Consider the following 18,523-nt stretch of genomic DNA (forward strand, 5'->3'; position numbering starts at 1 on the left):
TGTCAATATCTGATAGCAGCATTTGAAGGATGCCTTTTGAAGTGCACTGACTACCATTGGCCCCCTGCGATGGGGAACAGATGGGTTACCATGTTAGGGCTGTCCCACACGTCCAGATAATTCCGGTACCGGAAAAAATCGGTACCGGAGTTATCTGTGTCCGTGTGCCCGTGAGCTCACGTAGGCCATACGTGCGGCACACGTGTGCCGCCCGTGTGCCGAGTGGGTACCACACGGAGCGTGCAGGAGACAGCGCTAAAGTTTAGCGCTGTCCCCTGCATCGTGCTGAAGCCGCGATTCATATCTTCTGTGCAGCAGCGTTTGCTGCATAGAAGATATGAATAATAGTGTTTAAAAGAAAGATCTATCTGTCCGCCGCCCCCCCACCCCCTGTGCGCCCACCCGCTGTTCTGAAAATACTCACCCGCTTCCCTCGTTGGCTGTCGCTGCTTCCTGTCCTGCCTTCCTGCCTTCTACTGTATGCGGTAATTTGGGGCCACTCATTTACAGTCATGAATAGGCGGCTCCACCCCTATGGGAGGTGGAGCCACATATTCATGACTCTAATCGGCGGCCCCACGTGACCGCATACAGTAGAAGGTGCCGCCAGGACAGGAAGCCGCGACAGCCAACGAGGGAAGCGGGTGAGTATTTTCAGAACAGCGGGGGGGGGCGCACAGGGGGTGGGGGGGCGGCGGACAGATAGATCTTTCTTTTAAACACTATTATTCATATCTTCTATGCAGCAAACGCTGCTGCAGAGAAGATATGAATCGCGGCTTCAGCACCATGTGGGGGGGACAGCGCTTACTGTAGCGCTGTCTCCTGCACGCCACACGGAGACTGTCCGTGTGAGGTACGTGTTTTACACGGACCCATTGACTTTAATGGGTCCGTGTAATACGTGCGCTCCCACGAACACTGACATGTCTCCGTGTTTGGCACACGGAGACACGGTCCGCAAAAAATCAATGACATCTGCACAGATGCATTGATTTTAATGGGTCTACGTGTGTCAGTGTCTCCGGTACGTGAGGAAACTGTCACCTCACGTACCGGAGCCACTGACGTGTGAAACCGGCCTTAGCAAGAGGGCCTGCTGAAGATCCCCATGACTGTCATCTTGGTTCTCCTGTGAAGCTCAGCCACATGCTGAGCTCCAGAGAAGTACCGTGATTTTATATACACTGCAATATATTGCAGAATATAGTATGCGCAATTGAAAAATCACAGTTTCAAGTACCCTAAACACAGTAACAATAAAATTAAAATTTAAAATATATACACAAAAGCATCACACCCTTTTTCCTCCTTAAAAATAAAGACATAAAAAAATTGATAATTTTGTGTCCAAAAAGATCTATCAATATATACAATTGTGTAAACTGTATCTTAAACGCTGAATAGAAAAAAGTAGAATTGGAATTTCAGAATTGGCGAAATAGTATCAATAAAAAACATCTATCTATCTATCTAAACTAAGCTTATCCTTTTTTTTCAACTAGCTTTAAACAGCATTCATTGCTGTACAAAAACACAGGTAAAAAAATGCAATAAAAAAACTAGGTAAAAACACAACGCGTGCACACAGCCGGGAGACTTTAATAGCTTACCCCCAAAGGTATTTTCGTTTTTGCGTTTTCGTTTTCTGCACCCCTTCTTCCCAGAACCATAACTTTTTAATTTTTCTGTCAATATGGCTGTGTGAGGGCTTGTTTTTTGCGGGACGAGTACTTTTGAAAGACACCATTGGTTTTACCATGTCGTGTACTAGAAAACGGGAAAAAAAAATCCAAGTGCTGTGAAATTGCAAAAAAAAAGTGCAATCTCACACTTGTTTTTTGTTTGGCTTTTTTACTAGGTTCACAAAATGCTAAAACTGACCTGCCGCTATGATTCTCCAGGTCATTACGAGTTCAGAGACACCAGACATGTCTAGATTCTTTTTTATCCATAATAATGTGCATGGGCAGCTTTTGAGGACCATAAGGATTTGTTTTTGTTTAACTTTTAGAACACATTGGAGAATACTGGTTGTTTAGTGGTCTCAACTGCATCTCAGCAACTGAAGAGTTATAATTGAATCATCTCTGTTTTAGGCTATGTGCCCACGTTGCGAATTCGTGTGCAGATTTTTACGCACCGTTTTTGAAAAATCCGCAGGTAAAACGCACTGCGTTTTACCTGCGGATTTAATGTGGATTTCCTGCGTTTTTTGTGCGGATTTCACCTGTGTTTTTACACCTGCGGATTCCCATTGAGGAGCAGGTGTAAAATGCTGCGGAATCCGTACAAAGAATTTACGTGCTGCGAAAAATAAACAGCAGTGTTTCCACGCTGAATTTCTCCCAGCTTGGGCACTGCGGATTTGATTTTCCATAGGTTTACATGGTACTGTAAACCGCATGGAAAACTGCTGCGAATACGCAGCGGCCAATCCGCTACAGATCCGCAGTAAAATCCGCAACGTGTGCACATACCCTTAAATATTGTAAAAAAAATTGTGTAATTAGGGTTCAGGGCCAGGACAAGTTGGGTTCCCTAGGCGGATGAGGTAAATGGTTCTGAAAGTTGTCAAGTAACAGTCCACTCCATTCTGATGAAAGTGCATTTTGATTGGCTCAGAATTGGCAAATGAGCACTAGTAAAGATACCTGTGATCATCCGATGACCAAAATGCTTAGCCTATTTGTCAGGTGATCAGTAAGTTTATAGCTCATTTTAACTAATCCAGGCAAGAAAACAACTGTAGATTGCCTATGTATCATTCCAAATGGGGATTGTTTAAAGGCTTGATGACCCATGCTGACGAACGTTCTATGTACACAGAACGATGGCTAATACCGTATACATACAACATCATCATAATCAAAAATGATTGAACCCCCTTGAATTTTGCTTGTTCCTCAGGTGTTTGCTGGCCTATTATGATGGGCCAACAGCCAAACAAGTCATTTAAAAGGGCCAATATGCTGGTAAAAATAAATATTGGTAATATATCACCCGGTGTAAACAGGTTATATGCTGCCTACATGATGCTGTATAGGGACAGAATGATTATTCTGTTCCCATTAATACTCGTCAGACTGTGTAATCAATCCAGAAACTAGCGCCAATGAACTTGCATATAGTCATTTTGCACTCGTTGATCTAAATAAACCTTTAAAAAGCCTGATAATAAATGCCCTCAATCAAACTAAGATGAGCGCTATCATTTTGTCAATTCACCCAACATGCGACTATTTAAGTGAAGAAGGAAGTGGAGGACTATACTAATTCAAGAGCTGGCAGGGAATTGGAGTGCATAAAGCACTCCCTGGACTTCTCATTGTCAGTGTTCTTGTTGATTAGCCACCATTCAAATCTGCTGTAGCAGGACCGATGCTGGTGCTGAGGACTCGTGCTTCTAAGTCACACCTGGTGTGCTATGAGTGATGGCTGGGGCACCGGAAAACCATCGAGAAGAGTGTGTCACTAATGATTGACCACACTAAGGAGCACAATGTGACACTGCTCATCGCTTGCACCCCAGCCTTTATCAAAAGTGACTAACAATGTTTGGGGTGGAGGTAGGCTGGCGGTAAGCAGTGTATTCATTTATTGTGCTGGCCGGGGCCTAGGCAGACTGGTGAGCCATGTTAGTGACTCACACTGATCATTGGTCTACCTGAGCCCCAGAAATACTATGCCATAATATTAGTACTGATTCTCCTCTCTAATTGCGCCCCTTCTCTCAGGGTGGTTAAGTTAGTGCCCTTGGCAGTCACCTACCTCTGCCTACCCTTTGTCTCAGCCATGTTAGAGTTTCATTGTTCCATCTTTTCTTTTCTTTTTTAGATTGCTATCTGTTAGACATAGACATGTGAATTTTAATAATTTTCTTAGTTCAATTTTTAAGGCTAAAAGCAGGTGTAAATCTCCATAATGTGAAGACACGGGGGGTCGGCGGGCACCCAGGTCCGCTAGCTGGAACCGCAAGGACCAGGGATCATCCCACTGGACGTGGGCGTAATGCTACTCGGACAACACAGGGTGAGGGTAAAACAGTGTGGCAATACTTTATTGAACCACAAACAGGCAGATAACATATAGAACAGTCCCAGCACAGTACCCCAGATGGTGCACATTAGAGAGTCTCACCCTTCCGCTGACCCGCCAGGAAAATTGCAGATGTTACATCAGAGCTCCCAGGGTCGGCTACCCCAGCTGTGGTACACACACAGAGAGGAGGTAATGACAAGCGTAGGAAAATGACAGTCCATTGAGTCCATACAAGGCTAGTTGACACAAGAGTCCCAACCTGGCTTATCCGAACATCTCCATGGATCCAGGCAACCAGCGGCAACCAATCCTGGTCAATGGAGCAGATCTGTATTCTTCCAACCAGAGCCGAAAACCCCTAAGTTCTTTCCTGTAGAATGATAGATCCGTGTCCCTCGTGATGGTGCCATGATGAATTGGCTGCAGTCCTGTTTCTGGTCCTTTGGGTGTTTGGGTGTCTTGGCTGAATCTCTGGCTATCTCACTCTCTCCATCTCAATCTCTTTATACAGAGGCATGTAACCTATTTTTAGATTTACCCAGTGTCCTTCAGTCAGCCTCACAAATAAGGGAAACAATTGTGATGAGATCAAATAGCATTACTTGATTATTTAATCTATTTACATAGTTTTTCCCTTTCTGCGTTCGAAGTCATCAAAATGGCTCCATAATACAATGCATAATTAGCATATCAGCAAACATCACTAGTCATCAAAGAAAAGCACACACTATGTGATATGAAATATCAGCTTACAAGTCCCTATTACAGGCTTACACAATCAAAAGTATAGATAATAGCATAGTCTTCTTGGTTTGCTAAAAATAGTTGTCTGGGTAATTAAGATATAATCTGATTTCTTCACACAAAGAAAGAGAAAGTTTGAGACTTAGGCTACACAGTGACTCTGTTAGTATGACAGTAATTATCCAAAACTCATTAAATCAAAAACACAAGTGTGATTTATATATAGTTTTGTAATAGACGACTGTTTTAGGCCATGTTCACACTTTGCGGTTTTTACCGCGGAACCGCGGCGATTTTGATGCTGCGGGTCCGCAGCAGTTTCCATAGCATTTCCATTTACATGTAAACCCTATGGAAACCGCAAACCGCTGTGCACATGCTGCGGGAAAAACCGCGCAGAAACGCAGCGGTTTAAAACCCGCAGCATGTCACTTCTTTGTGCAGAATCGCTGCGATTCTGCATCCATAGGAATGCATTGAACCGCTCACTTCCCGCATGGGGCTGTGCCCACGTTGCGGGAAGTAAGCGGTTAATGTGCGGGTGGTACCTGGGGTGGAGGAGAGTAGACTTTCCTCCAGGCCCTGGGAACCATATTTGGGGTAAAAAAAAGAATAAAAATAAAAAATCATGTTATACTCACCTCTCAGCGCTGCACGCGGCCGGCCGGTCAGAGATGCTGTGCGAACAGGACCTGCAGTGACGACGCGGTCACATGACCGTGATGACGCCCGGGTCACATGACCGTGACGTCACGAAGGTCCTTCTCAGCACAGCATCTTTGGAACCGGAGCGCCGCGTGCAGCGCCCAGGAGATCCGGACATCGGAGGGTGAGTATAACCAATTTTTATTATTTTTAACATTACTATTGATGCTGCATATTGCTGCATATGCAGCATCAATAGTATAGGAGTAATCCCGCAGCGGAAACCGCGGAACAAACCGCGATAAATCTGCAGGGATAACCGCAGCGGTTTTGCCCTGCAGATTTATCAATTCCGCTGCGGGAGAACCCGCAGAGCACGCCGCAAAGTGTGAACATGGCCTTACAGTTGCAATTTTGCTGTAAATAAATACTAAGGTAGTTTGTATACAAGTCTCACATGACTTACTTTGAAGCCTCTGAGGGTTACATCACTTGATACCAGTGACCAAAAATCAATGTTGAATTTGTTTGTGGTGGTTGTAGTAGGTGGTAGGTGGCAACACAACTCAATTGGTAATCGTTATATGTGATGTCTCCGTGCTACATCTTAATGCCCCATGACACTGTCCATGTATAGCTCTAGCCTTAAGGATAGATACTATTTTTTCTTTCTTTAACCCCTTACTGACCTCGGATGGGATAGTACGTCCGACGTCAGCTCCCCTGCTTTGATGCAGGGCTCCACGGTGAGCCCGCATCAAAGCCGGGACATGTCAGCTGTTTTGAACAGCTGACATGTGCCCGCAATAGCGGCGGGTGAAATCGCGATTTACCCGCCGCTATTAACTAGTTAAATGCCGCTATCAAACGCAGAGAGCGGCATTTAACTACAGCATCCGGCCGGGTAGCTGGATATGAGCGCATCGCCGACCCCCGTCACATGATCAGGGGTCAGCGATGCCTCAGAATAGTAACCATAGAGGTCCTTGAGACCTCTATGGTTACTGATCCCCGGCAGCTGTGAGCGCCACCCTGTGGTTGGTGCTCACAGCACACCTGATTTTCTGCTACATAGCAGCGAACAGCAGATCGCTGGTATGTAGCAGAGCCGATCGTGCTGTGCCTGCTTCTAGCCTCCCATGGAGGCTATTGAAGCATGGCAAAAGTTTAAAAAAAAAGTTAAAAAAATGTGAAAAAAATAAAAAAATATAAAAGTTTAAATCACCCCCCTTTCTCCCCAATCAAAATAAATCAATAAAAAAAAATCAAACCTACATATATTTGGTATCGCCGTGTTCAGAATCGCCCGATATATCAATAAAAAAAGCATTAACCTGATCGCTAAATGGCGTAACGAGAAAAAAATTCGAAACGCCAGAATTTCGTTTTTTTGGTCGCCGCGACATTGCATTAAAATGCAATAACGGGCGATCAAAAGAACATATCTACACAGAATTGGAATCATTAAAAACGCCAGCTCGGCACGCAAAAAATAAGCCCTCAACCGACCCCAGATCATGAAAAATGGAGACGCTACGAGTATCGGAAAATGGCTCAATTTTTTTTTTTAGCAAAGTTTGGATTTTCTTTTCACCACTTAGATAAAAAATAACCTAGTCATGTTAGGTGTATATGAACTCGTACTGATCTGGAGAATCATAATGGCAGGTCAGTTTTAGCATTTAGTGAACTTAGCAAAAAAGCCAAACAAAAAACAAGTGTTGGACTGCACTTTTTTTGCAATTTCACTGCACTTGGAATTTTTTTCCCGTTTTCTAGTACACGACATGGTAAAATCAATGATGTCGTTCAAAAGTACAACTCGTCCCGCAAAAAATAAGCCCTCACATGGCCAAATTGACAGAAAAATAAAAAAGTTATGGCTCTGGGAAGGAGGGGAGCGAAAAACGAACACGGAAAAACGGAAAATCCCAAGGTCATGAAGGGGTTAAATCCTCCCCTTGTTTTGGCATTAAAAAAAAGTTTTACGTGTAATATTTTATACCTACACCAAACTGTTTTCCGACAAGGGCTGATGAGGCATCATTTCCAATGACATCTCTTGTGCCCTTTTTCTAAATGAGATGCCTCTTCTCATATGTTGCAATTAAAACTTAACAATCAGAATTCTGTAGCCCTGAAGTGGAGAGTATCCAAATATCAAGTATAAATTAGGCGTATTTTCCTAGAGACCATCTGTCAGTATTTCATGTGAACATTTACTATGAAGGAAGGCGTGCTTGTGATAAGTGACTAAGTGTCACACACAGGGCAGCTAGAAATTGTGACTATCTTCAAGCTCCCTGGCCAGCACCAGCTTGCTGTTAATCATCCTTATATTGTTTAAGACCATCTCATTGTTGTTACTGAAGTTTCTGTACTGATTAAAGAGCGCTCTGGCTGTATGATAAAATGCAAGTGTTTCTCTTAAAGGGAATTTGTCAGCAAGTTTTTGACATGCATTCTGAGAACAGTATGCTGTAGGGGCTGAGACCCTGATTCCAACAATGTGTCACATACTGGTCTGCATGCTGTATGTATCTTGGCGCAATCAATGTTTTCTCTGCTGCTGATGTAACAGTGCTCAGAATGCTGTACATTGACAGAAAACAGCTAATTAGTGGTGGGGCAGGGTTATATAAAGCAGTTGACTAGGAGGCACAAGATACCGATTCCTGTAGTGATAATCTCCTAATGATAAAACACTGATTTTATTGAAACAGCAACACACAGCCTAGTAAATGGCACATCATTGATATCAGTGTCTCAGCTCCTACATCATGCTGCTATCAGATTACATAGCAAAATATGCTGACAGACACAATTTAAAGAGCTTGTCTCACTAACAGAAGTTCTATTAAGGCAAATGGACATGATAGAGAAGGGTCCATCACTCAGAACTAGTGATGAGCGAATATACTCGTTACTCGAGATTTCCTGAGCACGCTCGGGTGTCCTCCGAGTATTTTTTAGTGCTCGGAGATTTTGTTTTCACGCCGCAGCTGAATGATTTACATCTCTTAGCCAGCATAAGTACATGTGGGGATTCCCTAGCAACCAGGCAACCCCCACATGTACTTATGCTGGCTAACAGATGTAAATCATTCAGCTGCGGCAATGAAAACGAAATCTCCGAGCACTAAAAAATACTCGGAGGACACCGGAGCATGCTCGGGAAATCTCGAGTAACGAGTATATTCGCTCATCACTACTCAGAACACCTATTGCTGACCAATCTTAGAAATGGGCCATCAATATCTTAGCAGTGGACAACCCCTTTAACCCCTTCCCGACCTTTGACGCATACGCTGCGTCATGAAAGTCGGTGCCAATCCGACCTGTGACGCAGCGTATGCGTCATGGAGGGATCGCGCTCCTGCAGATCGGGTGAAAGGGTTAACTCCAATTTCACCCGATCTCCAGGAACAGGGGGAGTGGTGCTTCAGCCCAGGGGGGGTGGCTTCACCCCCTCGTAGCTACGATCGCTCTGATTGGCTGTTGAAAGTGAAACTGCCAATCAGAGCGATTTGTAATATTTCACCCAAAAAAACGGTGAAATATTACAATCCAGCCATGGCCGATGCTGCAATATCATCGGCCATGGCTGGAAAACCTAATCTGTCCCCCCCCCACACCCACTGATCTCATCCCCCGTCCTCCGTTATGTGGTCCACCCCCCTAAGTCGTCCTGTCCGCTCCTCCGTCCTCCTATCCGCTCCCCCCGTGCTCCGGTCCCCCCTCCCTGTGCTCCGGTCCCCCCCCCCGTGATCCGATCACCCCCCTTTCATACTTACCGGGCCTCCCGGTGTCCGTCCGGCTTCTCCATGGGCGCCGCCATCTTCCAAAATGGCGGGCGCATGCGCACTGCGCCCGCCGAATCTGCCGGCTGGCAGATTCGTTTCAGATGTATTTTGATCACTGCGATATAGCCTATCACAGTGATCAAAATAAAAAAAATAGTAAATGACCCCCCTTTATCACCCCCATAGGGACAATAATAAAAATAAATAAAATATATATATATTTTTTTTTCTACTAGGGTTAGGGTTAGAACTAGGGTTAGAATTAGGGTTAGAATTAGGGGTAGGGTTAGGGTTAGGGGTAGGGTTAGGGCATGTGCACACAGTGCGGATTTGGCCGCGAATCCTCAGCGGATTGCCGCGGATCCGCAGCGGATTGGCCGCGGATCCGCAGCGGATTGGCCGCGGATCCGCAGCGGATTGGCCGCTGCGAATTCGTAGCAGTTTTCCATCAGGTTTACAGTACCATGTACACCTATGGAAAACCAAATCCGCTGTGCCCATGGTGCGGAAAATATCGTGCGGAAACGCTGTGTTGTATTTTCCGCAGCATGTCAATTTTGTGCGGATTCCGCAGCGTTTTACACCTGTTCCTCAATAGGAATCCGCAGGTGAAATCCGCACAAAAAAACACTGGAAATCCGCTGTAAATCCGTAGGTAAAGCGCAGTGCCTTTTACCTGCGGATTTTTCAAAAATGGTGCGGAAAAATCTCACACGAATCTGCAAAGTGGGCACATAGCCTTAGGGTTAGGGTTGGAATTAGAGTTAGGGTACCGTCTCACAGTGGCACTTTGATCGCTACGACGGTACGATCCGTGACGTTCCAGCGATATCCATACGATATCGCTGTGTCTGACACGCAGCAGCGATCAGGGACCCTGCTGAGAATCGTACGTCGTAGCAGATCGTTTGGAACTTTCTTTCGTCGCTGGATCTCCCGCTGTCATCGCTGGATCGTTGTGACAGCGATCCAGCGATGCGTTCGCTTGTAACCAGGGTAAACATCGGGTTACTAAGCGCAGGGCCGCGCTTAGTAACCCGATGTTTACCGTGGTTACCAGCGTAAAAGTAAAAAAAAAAAAAAAAACGTACATACTCACATTTCGGTGTCCTTCAGGTCCCTTGCCGTCTGCTTCCCGCTCTGACTGTCTGCCGGCCGGAAAGTGAGAGCACAGCACAGCAGTGATGTCACCGATGCGCTCTGCTCTCACTGTACAGCGGCACTCAGTCAGAGCGGGAAGCAGACGGCAAGGGACCTGAAGGACACCGAAATGTGAGTATGTACGTTTTTTTTTTTTTTACTTTTACGCTGGTAACCACGGTAAACATCGGGTTACTAAGCGCGGCCCTGCGCTTAGTAACCCGATGTTTACCCTGGTTACCCGGGACCTTGGCATCGTTAGTCGCTGGAGAGCGGTCTGTGTGACAGCTCCCCAGCGACCACACAACGACTTTCCAACGATCACGGCCAGGTCGTATCGCTGGTCGTGATCGTTGGTAAATCGTTATGTGAGACGGTACCCTTAGGGTTGGAATTAGGGATAGGGTTGGAAATAGGGTTAAGATTAGGCTTGTGGTTAGGGTTAAGGATAGGGTTAGGGTTGTGTTGGGGTTACAGTTGTGGGTAGGGTTGGGATTAGGGTTAGGATTAGGGTTGGATTTAGGGTTACGGGTGTGTTGGGGTTAGGGTTGTGGTTAGGGGTGTGTTGGGGTTAGGGTTGTGATTAGGGTTATGGCTACAGTTGGGATTAGGGTTAGGGGTGTGTTGGGGTTAGTGTTGAAGTTAGAATTGAGGGGTTTCCACTGTTTAGGCACATCAGGGGTCTCCAAACGCAACATGGCACCACCATTGATTCCAGCGAATCTTGCGTTCAAAAAGTCAAATGGTGCGCCCTCCCTTCCAAGCCCCGACGTGCGCCCAAACAGTGGTTTACCCCCACATATGGGATACCAGCGTACTCAGGACAAACTGGGCAACAACTATTGGGGTCCAATTTCTCCTGTTACCCTTGCAAAAATAAAAAATTACTTGCTAAAACATAATTTTTGAGGAAAGAACAATTATTTTTTATTTTCACGGCTCTACGTTATAAACTTATGTGAAGCACTTGGGGGTTGAAAGTGCTCACCACACATCTAGATAAGATCCTTTTGGGGTCTAGTTTCCAAGATGGGGTCACTTGTGGGGTGTTTCTACTGTTTAGGCACATCAGGGGCTCTGCAAATGCAACGTGACGCCCGCAGACCATTCCATCAAAGTCTGCATTTCAAATGTCACTACTTCCCTTCCAAGCCCTGACGTGCGCCCAAACAGTGGTTTACCCCCACATATGGGGTACCAGCATACTCACAACAAACTGGGCAACAAATATTGAGGTCCAATTTCTCCTGCTACCCTTGTGAAAAAAAAATTGCTTGCTAAAACATCTTTTTTGAGGACAGAAAAATGATTTTTAATTTTCACGGCTCTGCGTTGTAAACTTTTGTGAAGCACTTGGGGGTTGAACGTGCTCACCACACATCTAGATAAGTTCTTTGGGGGGTCTAGTTTCCAAAATGGGGTCACTTATGGGGTGTTTCTACTGTTTAGGCACATCAGGGGCTCTGCAAATGCAATGTGACGCCCGAAGACCATTCCATCAAAGTCTGCATTTCAAATGTCACTACTTTCCTTCCGAGCCCTGACGTGCGCCCAAACAGTGGTTTACCCCCACATATGAGGTATCAGCGTACTCACAACAAGCTGGGCAACAAATATTGGGGTCCAATTTCTCCTGTTACCCTTGTGAAAATAAACAATTGCTTGCTAAAACATCTTTTTTGAGGAAAGAAAAATGATTTTTTATTTTCATGGCTCTGCGTTGTAAACTTCTGTGAAGCACTTGGGGGTTGAACGTGCTCACCACCATCTAGATAAGTTCCTTGGGGGGTCTAGTTTCCAAAATGGGGTCACTTGTGGGGGGTTTCTACTGTTTAGGCACATCAGGGGCTCTGCAAACGTAACATGATTCCCGCAGACCATTCCATCAAAGTCTGCATTCCAAATCATCACTACTTCCCTTCCGAGCCCCGGCATGTGCCCAAACAGTGGTTTACCCCCACATATGGGGTATCAGTGTACTCAGGAGAAACTGCACAACAACTTTTGGGGTCAAATTTTTCCTGTTACCCTTGGGAAAATTAAAAAATTCTGGGCTAAAAAAATATTTTTGAGGAAAGAAAACACATTTATTATTTTCACGGCTCTGCGTTATAAACTTCTGTGAAGCACTTGGGGGTTCAAAGTGCTCACCACACATCTAGATAAGTTCCCTTGGGGGTCTAGTTTCCAAAGTGGGGTCACTTGTGGGGAGTTCCTACTGTTTAGGCACATCAGGGGCTCTGCAAACGTAACATGACGCCCGCAGAGCATTCCATTAAAGTCTGCATTTCAAAACGTTACTACTTCCCTTCCGATCCCCAACGTGTGCCAAAACAGTGGTTTACCCCCACATATGGGGTATCAGCGTACTCAGGAGAAACTGCACAACAACTTTTGGGGTCCAATTTCTCCTGTTACCCATGGGAAAATAAAAAATTGTGGGTTAAAAAATCATTTTTGAGGAAAGAAAAATAATTTTTTATTTTCATGGCTCTGTGTTATAAACTTCTGTGAAGCACTTGGGGGTTCAAAGTGCTTACCACACATCTAGATTAGTTCCTTGGGAGGTCTAGTTTCCAAAATGGGGTCACTTGTGCGGGAGCTCCAATGTTTAGGCACACAGGGGCTCTCCAAACGCAACATGGTGTCCGCTAATGATTGAAGCTAATTTTCCATTCAAAAAGCCAAATGGCGTGCCTTCCCTTCCGAGCCCTGCCGTGCGCCCAAACAGTGGTTAACCCTCACATATGGGGTATAATCGTACTCAGGACAAACTGCACAACAACATTTGGGGTCCAATTTCTCCTATTATCCTTGGGAAAATAAAAAACTCCGGGCTAAAAATCATTTTTGAGGAAAGAAAAATATTTTTTTATTTTCATGGCTCTGCGTTATAAACTTCTGTGAAGCACCTGGGGGTTTTAAGTGCTCACTATGCATCTAGATTAGTTCCTTGGGGGGTCTAGTTTCCAAAATGGGGTCACTTGTGGGGGAGCTCCAATGTTTAGGCACACAGGGGCTCTCCAAACGCGACATGGTGTCCACTAACGATTGGAGCTAATTTTCCATTCAAAAAGTCAAATGGCGCGCCTTCCCTTCCGAGCCTTGCCGTGCACCCAAACAGTGGTTTACCCCCACATATGAGGTATCGGCGTACTCAGAAGAAATTGCCCAACAAATTTTAGGATCCAGTTTATCCTGTTGCCCATGTGAAAATGAAAAAATTGAGGCTAAAAGAAATTTTGTGTGAAAAAAAAGTACTTTTTAATTTTTACGGATCAATTTGTGAAGCACCTGAGGGTTTAAAGTGCTCACTATGCATCTAGATAAGTTCCTTGGGGGATCTAGTTTCCAAAATGGGGTCACTTGTGGGGGAGCTCCAATGTTTAGGCACACAGGGGCTCTCCAAATCTGACATGGTGTCCGCTAACGATGGAGATAATTTTTCATTCAAAAAGTCAAATGGCGCTCCTTCCCTTCCGAGCCTTACCATGTGCCCAAACAGTAGTTTACCCCCACATATGAGGTATTGGCGTACTCAGGAGAAATTGCCCAACAAATTTTAGGATCCATTTTATCCTGTTTCCCATGTGAAAATGAAAAAATTGAGGCTAAAAGAAATTTTGTGTGAAAAAAAATGTACTTTTTTTCATTTTTACGGATTAATTTGTGAAGCACCTGGGGCTTTAAAGTGCTCACTGTGCTTCTAGATAAGTTCCTTGGGGGGTCTAGTTTCCAAAATGGGGTCACTTGTGGGGGAGCTCCAATGTTTAGGCACACGGGGGCTCTCCAAACGCGACATGGTGTCCGCTAAAGATTGGAGCCAATTTTTCATTCAAAAAGTCAAATGGCGCTCCTTCCCTTTCCGAGCCCTGCCGTGCGCCCAAACAGTGGTTTACCCCCACATATGAGGTATCAGCGTACTCAGGACAAATTGGACAACAACATTCGTGGTCCAGTTTCTCCTTTTACCCTTGGGAAAATAAAAAAATTGTTGCGAAAATATCATTTTTGTGACTAAAAAGTTAAATGTTAATTTTTTCCCTCCATGTTGCTTCTGCTGCTGTGAAACACCTGAAGGGTTAATAAACTTCTTGAATGTGGTTTTGAGCACCTTGAGGGGTGCAGTTTTTAGAATGGTGTCACTTTTGGGCATTTTCAGCCATATAGAACCCTCAAACTGACTTCAAATGTGAGGTGGTCCCTAAAAAAAATGGTTTTGTAAATTTTGTTGTAAAAATGAGAAATCACTGGTCAAATTTTAACCCTTATAACTTCCTAGCAAAAAAAAAATTTGTTTCCAAAATTGTGCTGATGTAAAGTAGACATGTGGGAAATGTTATTTATTAACTATTTTGTGTCACATAACTCTCTGGTTTAACAGAATAAAAATTCAAAATGTGAAAATTGCAAAATTTTCAAATTTTTCGCCAAATTTCCGTTTTTTTCACAAATAAACTCAGAAATTATCGACCTAAATTTACCACTACCATGAAGCCCAATATGTCACGAAAAAACAATCTCAGAACCGCAAGGATCCGTTGAAGCGTTCCTGAGTTATTACCTCATAAAGGGACACTGGTCAGAATTGCAAAAAATGGCAAGGTCATTAAGGCCAAAATAGGCTGGGTCATGAAGGGGTTAAAGTCATCACACCTTTTTAAATCCACAACAGGAATTTGTGCTTTTATTTGCCCCACACACTTTTCCCATTATCCTAGGGCAAATTTCTCATTGTTTTCTCAACCCTAAATAGGCTGTCATCACCGAACAGAAGAGATAATGGGACAAATCCAATCAGGGCCCTTTTTCTTTGCCTTTTGTGTGTATTTCTTCGATCTCTGTTGCCCTGGATATATCCCTAGTTTGCCTTCATAATGATCAGTCTTAAGGTACCGTTACACTAAACGACTCACTAACGATCACGACCAGCGATACGACCTGGCCGTGATCGTTGGTAAGTCGTTGTGTGGTCGCTGGGGAGCTGTCACACAGACAGCTCTCTCCAGTGACCAACGATCAGGGGAACGACTTCGGCATCGTTGAAACTGTCTTCAACGATGCCGAAGTCCCCCTGCAGCACCCGGGTAACCAGGGTAAACATCGGGTTACTAAGTACAGGGCCGCGCTTAGTAACCCGATATTTACCCTGGTTACCATTGTAAAAGTTTAAAAAAAAAACACTACATACTCACCTTCTGATGTCTGTCACGTCCCCCGCTGGCGTCCACAGGGTTAAAACTGCTTTCAGCAAGAGCGCTGCTAATATGCACGCGCTGCTGCCGAGAGCTTCCCTGCACTGAATGTGTCAGCGCCGGCCGTAAAGCAGAGCACAGCGGTGACGTCACCGCTATGCTCTGCTTTACGGCCGGCGCTGAGACAGTCAACCCTGTGGACGCCGGGGGACGTGACAGACACCAGAATGTGAGTATGTAGTGTTTTTTTTTTTAACTTTTACAATGGTAACCAGGGTAAATATCGGGTTACTACGCGCGGCCCTGCGCTTAGTAACCTGATATTTACCCTGGTTACAAGTGAACACATCGCTGGATCGGCGTCACACACGCCGATCCAGCGATGACAGCGGGTGATCAGCGACCAAAAAAGGTGCTGATCATTCCCATCGACCAACGATCTCCCAGCAGGGGCCTGATCGTTGGTCGCTGTCACACATAACGAGATCGTTAGTGGGATCGTTGCTTACGACACCAAAAGCGTGACGTTGCAACGATATCGTTATGTGTGACTCAGCCTATACTCCAGACTTTAGTAAGAAGGATGTTTGTTCTTTCTCTCATTTTCCCATTGCCATTTGCAGCTTTGAATCAAGAACACACTAAATAAACAAACAAGAAACTACATAGTTAAAATGCAAGTACTGATCTTACATGAGGATTTATATCAAACACTAAAGGGAAAAAAATCAATAAACAGAGGAAGAAGTGTAATAGCATTGTTAAAGTAAGCCAGCCCAGACCAAATGCGAATAAACAGAGAAATGCAAAGTCTTGCTGTGTCTGGGGACCGCTGCACCATGCCCCAGTTATGTCATCTCCAGCTATTTATAACATAGTTGGGAAAAAAAAAATACTTTCACAGTGAATTAAAATATTCATGGATTGGATAAAAAATAGCAGCTAAAAAAGATGCATTGTATTCTCTACTTGTGAAATCTGAATGGAACTGCTATCTGAGGAGGCGATGGCGGAACATTGGCAGATATTGCAGGGAAATAAAGATAAATAATACCTATTGTATGAATATATATATATATATATATATATATATATATATACATACATACATACATACTGTACATACAGGGGTGACTCCAGGTTTTTGTGGGTCCCAGGAGAAAGAGTCTCAGTGGGTCCTTTTAACACATACCACGAGAGTATGGTTAAATGCCAGAGATTTCACTTACTTCTTACATTACATGAGTGATATCTATTATAACTTCTACAATAACTCAGAAACTGGTGAATTCTCACAGTGCACAGTGCGTGCTCTTGGGGGATTCAAAAGTCTGCAGTCAGCATGACTGCAGAATTTTCATTCTAGATTGGACAGTATTATGGGCACCACATAGTCCTCCATACAGTATTATGAGCACCACTAAGTACTCCATACAGTATTATGGGCACCACAAAGTCCTCCATACAGTATTATGAGCACCACTTAGTCCTCCATACAGTATTATGGGCACCAAATAGTCCTCCATACAGTATTATGGGCACCACATAGTCCTATTATTACCCTAATAAATATTCACCAACATATTCAATACAAGTCTAGTTTGACTTTTTGAATAGCATATCATTAGAGAGTCCAGCCCTTTGTTTAGGTCTTCATTTCTGTATTTTATCATGTACTACATTGATCCATCTTCTTACTGGTCCTCCTCTTCTTCATCAATTCTTTTAAGCACAATTGTCCTTTTCAATGAGACGATGCATTAGGCAGCTAGCATGCTACTGGTCTTGTACCTGGAGGAGAACTCCGTATCCCATCAATGATATTTTGGGGAAGAGAAGTAACAAATAACAACCTCTTAGATGACAACTAAGGATCTGGGCCATAGTTGTCAATGGTCTATTGCTTTTATGTGGGGGGTCAACCACCATGGATTTTAAACCTTAGTACAGTTAGTATCCTTTAAAATCTGCTTGTAACTTATCTACTGAACAGAACATTGCTTGAAATTAGTAGGTTTTTTTTAATCAAGCTAACAATGTCTTTGCAGTGATCACTGATATGTGCTGGAGTTATTTCATTTTTTTTATAGTTTAATATTTGTTTCTAGATCAACGCATATAGATATTTAATGGGTGCAGTAACTCAGCCATGGAGACAGTATCATTTCATGCTCTGATTTATGCTGTCAACAGGGAAATATGAGAAGTACCACTCGGTTATATATAGATTTAATGCACGTAAAGGATGGGGCTGACATCTTTATTTAAGATCAGTTCCATGAGAATCCTTGTTCTTATATCTGTAATTTACTTGCAGGAATTGAAAATTATGATCTAAGAGAACTCACCTCTGCTTTAGAAGAGTAAAACAGAAATCAGTACAAGGTCATTTTAATCTTATATTTTATCTAACAGCTGAGAATTAAAATGTACATTTAATATTAAGCAAAAATGTACAAAACTGCATTCGTACATACTATATAAATCAATTGGTAAATCCCTTTATCTCTCTTGTATTGGTTTTAAAGGTGTTTTCAGGATTAACATATTGATGACCTATCCCTAGCATAAGTCTTCACTGTGAGATCGATTGGGGTCCGACATCTGGCACCCCTAATGATCAACTGAAATATTAGATATTAGCAATGTATAGATCTAATCGGAGAAAAACTGCAGTACTCGGCAGTGACACCAAGACAATGTACAGAGCTGCAGCATTCCGCTTTCTACATTACTTATACCCGTCTGCTGCTGAAGCAGATTTCAGTCGACACCCCCGCTATTCTCATATTGACCAATCTACATAGATAGGTGATCAATATGTTAATACTACACAATCCCTTTAAGTGATAAGATAGTTTCTTCTCTATGCAAGCTATAGCCTGCGGATAGGTGATGACTTGTTTTCATCAAACAACCCCTTTGAAAGATGAAGTTGAAGATTAAATGATCTCT

The 18,523-nt window shown here is 43.8% G+C and overlaps 1 protein-coding gene across 3 annotated transcripts in view; it reads left to right on the top strand.

Moving 5' to 3' along the window:
- Positions 1 to 18,523, top strand: part of RIMS4 (regulating synaptic membrane exocytosis 4) — a 1,070,250-nt gene that overhangs the window by 891,435 nt on the left and 160,292 nt on the right. Inside the window, exon 2 of one of the 3 annotated variants that reach the window (XM_077252187.1) lies at positions 17,886 to 17,953. The exons of the other annotated variants lie outside the window; for them this stretch is intronic. The gene's annotated coding sequence lies outside the window, so the exon portion shown is untranslated. The remainder of the gene's footprint in view (positions 1 to 17,885; positions 17,954 to 18,523) is intronic. 3 annotated transcript variants of the gene reach the window in all.

This window comes from Ranitomeya variabilis, chromosome 4, assembly GCF_051348905.1.
Source record: "Ranitomeya variabilis isolate aRanVar5 chromosome 4, aRanVar5.hap1, whole genome shotgun sequence".
NCBI classification, from domain to species: Eukaryota; Metazoa; Chordata; class Amphibia; order Anura; family Dendrobatidae; genus Ranitomeya; species Ranitomeya variabilis.